Source organism: Centroberyx gerrardi, chromosome 14, assembly GCF_048128805.1.
Source record: "Centroberyx gerrardi isolate f3 chromosome 14, fCenGer3.hap1.cur.20231027, whole genome shotgun sequence".
In the NCBI taxonomy this organism is placed as follows: Eukaryota; Metazoa; Chordata; class Actinopteri; order Beryciformes; family Berycidae; genus Centroberyx; species Centroberyx gerrardi.
In genome coordinates this window covers 28,442,167-28,449,372 of record NC_136010.1, presented here as the reverse complement: position 1 = coordinate 28,449,372, position 7,206 = coordinate 28,442,167, and positions in this window count along the sequence as shown.

Here is a 7,206-nt window from a genome sequence, read left to right as displayed (position 1 = left end):
TTTCCTGAATACATTTTGGAGGATTTGTGAATAGCAGACTCAAAATTCTCCCTTTCTCTCCATTGTTTGTGCCCAGTACTCCAATGGCACAGCTAAAAACCCTTTTATTGCACTAAGAATAGACATAATTATAACTTAAAATCAGCCCCCAGGTAGAGAAAGTTGATCAAATGTTTCAAATTTTCATCAGAAATGCCAAATAGAATAATACCAAAGGCTTTTTAACAGACTTTGGAAACCCTTTTTCTTATCCCAAGAGCATCCAAACCTAGAATTATTAACATTGCTGCAGAAGCTAAGAAGCATTCTGATACTCCTGTTCACTGGAATTTGAAAGCTTTTATTTTCCTCCACTTTACGGAAACATTGGGAGGAAGCAGTATGGTAACAAGCTGCAGCCTTGGGCCACGGAGCTGAATGGAGTGACAGTAAGGCGAGGAAGACCGGTATCGAATGAACACATGAAAGAGGGGGGGCCGGTGGATTTAAGGCTTTTTTGTCTTTGGGTGTTCAAAGGAGACAGCTGTCGACTGCACAGGGCCTGGCTCTATTCATGTGGGGGGACCGCAGACAGAGACCACGCCAACATACACACACACACACTTCAAAGGAAGGTGTGTGTGTGTGTGTGTGTGTGTGTGTGTGTGTGTGTGTGTGTGTGTAACTCAGCGCTCTCCTGACAGACACTAACACACACTATTATTACCATTATGGAACATGACTTTATTCACAGGCCAACCGGAACTCCATATCTCAATGTATACTTAACCTTAATGTTAAAGTAATAATCCAGGGCATTTTCATATAAATAAATGTCTCTTTGGCTTATTGTCGATTGCTATAACACAATAGTGATTCAACCTATATCCAGTTCATGAAAGCTTTTACATTTGCTGTTCTAAACACCCAGTGTCTGGTAGATCTTTCCTGGGGAAAAATGCTCTGGCGCACAGGAAGTGATGTGTTTTATGTTTCTGGTTTGTTTGGAATAAACAGAAGAAGAAGAACTGGGTAGTTATACTGCATTCACATTACATTGGAAGAAGCAGAATGATAGCGGGATGATATTTCGTCATTACAACTTCAAAGCGTTCCTTGGAACAGTGACATCCGAAATATTTTTTTATTTATGAATTTAATATCAACCATCAACAAACTACAGCAGACATTACTCGCTTTTCCTAAGTAGAGTTGATTGTATTGGTGTGAATATAAGTGGTAGATTCGCTGCAGTGTTTGTCACTTTTGTTGACATACTTCCGAAAGTTTGTGAAACCAAGAAATTCCCAAAATGTTTCGCAGTTGGCAGTTGGTATTTATGGTAAATCCTACATGAGATGAATGCTATCGCTGCATTAGCAGAGATAACACAGCAATGATCGCTTAGCACCAAAGATGGAGACAAAGTTAAAAAAAGCTAGGAACTCATGGATTACCACTTTAACAATTTCGTTATTCCAGCAGAATTAAAAAGTACCTAAACATCACATCATTACGATCAACTCTATTTTTCTGTGACTGTAAATGCCCATAAGCGCTGGACAACTCAGATCCCCCAACATGAGTTTATAACCATCTCATATGTTGCATGAGTCTCTACTGTCGATATTAAAGACGCGGCTGAATTTATACAGTACAAGCAGAGGCTCTCCAGACGAACACAAAATCCCTGTCTGCTACTGAAAGTCAAATCTCTTTCCCTTTGCCTGAAGCGAGTCTTTTCGGCTCTTGGATGTGTACCATCGCTGCGGCGCTCCTTCGGTTGACATTTGCATCCGAGGCAAATCAGTCTGCGTCTATGGCTGAGTGAGAGTGTGTGTCACACAGCGTTGGATAACTTTCTGGAACACTTTTCCCAGTAACTGCAGTGTAATTCAACAGTAATACAATTAAACACTGCTGATCCGATTGGTACCAACTTTCCTGTCACATGGGCATTTATTTGTCTGATTTTCGGGTGTGGTTACAGCTTCCAACAACAACATCCTCCTGTCTCCTTTAGCAGTTCTTCAGTACAAAGTCATGATAACCCATGTACTGTATAACCATGGATAACCCTTTTATTTTGTCTCTGTTACATACACCATTAGGCTGCAATTTAAAGGGTCACTGGATTACAGGATGGGTAAAGATGGACTTGCAAACTCTGTTGAGTGGAATATCGTGGATTGTGGGTTGGAAGTTACTATATAATAAAATTTCATATGCTACAACGATAGAAAAGGCTCTTTAAAATATAACCAGCAAACTAGCTGCTGTCAACACTGTACAAATATACATTATTTGTTTCCTACGAACTGAATTCTCCAGTGAAGGATCACAGTCATGTTAGCAGGTGTGTAACTCCCAACTCCCCTACTCCCAAAGACTACACTTACATTTTCCTATGCAAATAACTTTGCATTCACCGAGCGGATGCTGTGCCGGCTGCAGGAGACAAGGCTGCTCTGTCATGCCCAGTCTCTTCCTGACTGCTTTTGTTCAAATCAAACCAAGATGCAAAACCGGCTTTAACAGCAGACATCACTAAGACAACACCTTTTGTCCATCGCAGTTTGTGTAAGGCAACCGACGACACAGACCGACACGACCTGGAGGTTTTACATGAGCCGAACTGGACGGTGTTGGTCAGGGGAAAACTTCTCGCCCTCTGGGTTTTCATCTATAGAGTGTCTGAAAGTCTGGAACAGGAGAAACTGACAAAAACGAGTATCAAAACTGCTTGTCAGAAGTAGGATTTGAACCCACACCTCTATTTGGAGACCAGAAACCCTGGCAACATAGTATGTGTGGGGAAAACAAGTGCAACATGAATAAATACATGCTGTTGCCCCTATGATGTTTTACAGATTTCGCTCACATCCTGATCAATGGATCAGGATGTGATGTTTACACATAACCATAAAATAACAGAAAAACAGGCTGAGCAAGTGTCTGAGTGCCTGTACAGTGCACTTTGCTGATGGTCTATTTAGTTTGTCACAGTCCAAGAGAATGTGAGGTACATACAGTACATAATCCTAATGGTACTAATATAATCCATATAGCATGTAATATGTGAAAAATATCAACATGCTACATGACAGTTTCAACATACATTCATACCATACTGGAAAACAATTTTGAAAGCAAATTTATGTTCAGAGTCACAGTGTTGTTTCTCTGAATTGATTAATTTTTACTATCGTTCATGTCCTGTGGTGGAGAGACTGTACTGAAATATCCTACTCAAGAACAAGTACTGTTATTTTGCTGAAATTTTATTCAAGTAGAGGTAAAATTACTTCTACTTCTAAAAATCTATTAAAATTAAAGAGTAGTTCAATTAAAAGGCACTCGGAGTAAAAGCTAATGAGTTACTTAAAAATACATTGTTACATATGATCTTTCCCACTAACAGAAAAAGGACAAGAGGAGTTCAATATGTGATACTATGATGTTACAGACTATGTTGTGTGTTTGAAAAATAAGATTCTGAAATTCATGTCAGTATTCAACCTGTGATTAAAAACAAACCTGGAAAATGTCCGTCCCCGTTTTTTTCAATAACGTTATTATGGCATTGACAGTACTTTTGCTAGCTATCCAACTAGCTAAACAACAACAAGGCTAATACAAACCAATAATAGTGTACCTGATGGATGTTAACTAAACTACTATCATGGATACATTTGAGTATTTAATGTTACAGCTAGTTATTTCCTCCACATGTTTATTTGAATTCAGATGTAACGTTAATTTATGACCGACCGGTCTGATGCAATGCTAGTAGAGTCTACAAAATTTGTACTCTGCAATGGATGCAATTTCAAATGTAGCAAAGTACAATTAATTAAGTCAAAACATACTTAAGTAAAGGTAAATTTAGTGACTTAAAACATGAAAGAAGAAAAAAAGTAGTAGCCTACATGAAAAGGCTAACAGTAACAAAAGAAAGTAACAAATAGCAGTAACAAAAGTTCATGTAATTTGTTTCTTCCACCCTTGCTCATGTCAGCATTAAAGTTTGGCAATTTGGCAAAGTTTGGCAAATTCCTGTAGTACTTGGACCTGCAGAGAAGACTGACTCCAGACTGACTCAGCTAGTTGAAACAGCGAGCTCCGTTGCTAGGCCTCTTGCTAACAATTAGTCCAAATGGGGTTTAATTGTCAAAATATATCCAAAAAAGCCATTTGTAGGCTCCACAGGGGAGTTGAGAGTAAACATCCACCACCACATTCACTAATCAGGAAATTGCAGCACTATTTTCTCTGCCGCAGCACAGACTGCTGTGGCGTGAAAGTGCGTTACTGGCGACGCCGCCAGATCTAGTTTAGCGGACGGTCGGGTCAGACTGTAAATAATCACACGTGGATCTGGTTAGAGTTTGGTAGAAGACTATCCACAGAGCGGACATGGTACGGTGCTGCTGCTTTCTGGTCTGTGGATAGAAACACGTCGGTTGGTCACCATATTGTTTTCACAAACTGGCTTTTTTGGAGATATTTTGATAAACCCCATTTGGACTCATTGTTAGCAGCAAGAAGCTAGCAACGGAGCTCACTGTTTCAACTGACAGCTGACCTACATATAGGTCCAAAATTGCCATAGTTAGACCATCCCCGGTCTAACTAGAAAAAAATACAAAATACTAACTGGAGAACAGTACAGTAAAACCACCCTTAAAGGATAAGTTTGGCAATTTTGGACCTATATGTAGGTCAGCTGTCAGTTGAAACAGCGAGCTCCGTTGCTAGCTTCTTTTTCAGAAATTTGAGGGTGTTCTATTATCCCCAATAGAACACCCTCAAATTTCTGAAAAATAATCGCCTGCAAACCATTTCCAAGTTCAGTCGTAGGTATTTTACGGTGGACAATTCAGACAGGGACATCTGTGTCCAAGTCGGCAACAATGGAAGTTGACATTGAAATGCTTTGAATTCTGGGACAGGTATGAAAAAACTACTAGAGGATGCGGCAGACATCTTTCTCTGCCGAATCTCTCTCTGAAAATTGGTTATCATCTTGGGGAACCGGTGGCTTGAGCGGACATTCACTTGCACACACACATACACACACACCTTGTTTTGAATCTGAAGCAGAGCAGGTAAAGGAGACCGGAGACGCATGAAATCACCACAGCGCATCTCTTGCGCACTTTACCACACTCTGACTTTCTCAGAAGAAAAGGGTGACACATGTCATCTGGTCGTCTCCTGTCTTAATTGGCCCGGTTCCCATCTCGTCTTCCCATCTGCTGCGTCGGGTCCCTCTACAGATGGGGCCGTATTCTCCTATAGGGAATGTAATGACCACCTTCTTAACAAATCCTCCAAGCAACAGAGGCGGACTGGGCCAAGCCAACAGCAGGTTCCCCACAATGGGGGGTGGGGCTGGGGGGCACAAGTCCTGGCATGGGTGGGCTATTGAAGCGTTAAGCAGGTACACAAAGGTGCGGTTGGTCTGCAGGGAGTTAAAGGGAGTTAATGGCCGTGCATCCGAATATGGCTAATCATGTGCCTCATTGGAGCATTTAATATACTGTTTTCTGCCTTTATGTATTATAAAAGCTTATATCTCATAGCGATTGTGGCATTATATGAAAGATATGTAGGAAAAAGGCCCAAAAAAAATGGGATGCTAAGAAAGATGACACACTATTTACAGTACAGCGGCTCCTATCGCAGTCGTTTCATAACCGCTTTTATTCTAGTCTTATCTTTTTTCCTCTGAAACGGCCAGCGACCATACTGACTCACACTTGCACGAAAACACTTCAAACCAAAATTAGAGAGCGCTCATGCACCCAGAGAGTATAGGAGCTGAGCTGGGCTGATGTTGCATCAGTTTGATTCCCATCGTAGCAACCAGAACTGGGAGAGGGAGAAAAACAAGGTGCTGATGATGAAATCCCCACCTTATGATCTCCACAGGCTTTCAAATATACTGTATTATCATATTACATTTTAGTATACAAGTCATTTTCTGTCATAGTAACCCTGTTTGGGATGTGACAAGGCGTCTTACAGATAGAATAAAGCGTACTAAACTTGGCTGTGAACTGTCATTAATCATTAACCATCACAGACACAGAATTGACTATGATTGTCAACAGTCAGACAAAGCAGACATGCAAGTAATCCAAGCATAATAGGGCTAGGAGTAAATGCCAGTGAATTTAAGATGAGCATGAACATCTAGAAACATTTGTGCTGAGGAATGTTTATTGGTTTTATTTGCTGCAGAGTATCTTTTTAATAGATTTCCAGAGCGTCTTGAATGTCTCGTTTTTCCACGTGAACAACAGACTTTGCTGACATGTAATGTTTGAGCGCTTGGCTGTTGTGAGGCTTTCAGTTCTCCGACAGAAAAGGTTCTTGTATATGTGTATCGTACTCAGTGGTGTGACCTCACAGATTAGGTGATGGGACGATCTCTGCTCTAATGTTTGAAGAGATGAAAAGCAGTCAAGAGTGTTCAGTAATCCAAACTGAACTGTCACACCATAGTCTGTTGTTCATTTTCGCAGTCTGTTCATTTTCTACAACTTCCGTCTAACGTTTGCCTGTTTTTAACACACTTCTATAACAACAGTGTACCTGTAACCCCTTTTGAAACAGTTGTTTGCACTGTATGAATACGTACAGTGCGTTATAGTTTTGTAGATATATAATTTAATGATTTGATTTGATGTTAAAGGGGTGCGAAGTCATCTGACCTTTATTACCCTCTATTGGCAATCAGTAGGAATTGCAGTAACATTGATAGAACTTATCTCCGCCTACACAAATTGAATTGACACAAAGTAAAATAACATTTTTAAAATGTAGAGGACTAAGTTAGCTAATTAGAGCAGATACGTTATAACGTATCTGCTTATAACGTTTAGTAAAGAAGTAATATATCGGCAAGCTAAATCCTGTAATAGCAATACTGTTTTGAGTCATTGGTATTGATCAACAACCCTATCAACCCTCTATATTATGGACATTTTGTGCTGTGGGGTAGTAAAAATATTACTTATTGCCCCTTTAAGGGCAATAATGACACGCTGTAATGAAGTGATAAACTTTTATTAAATCAATCTTTATCTTAATGTGAAAATGTTCAAAAAATTGCAGTGCAAAAGGCAACTGATGCACAAATCTTCTTCATAAAACACTCCTTCCCTTATTATCGCCCTCTTCCCTTTGTCTTATTTTATGTAAATGAAATTATCCAAATGA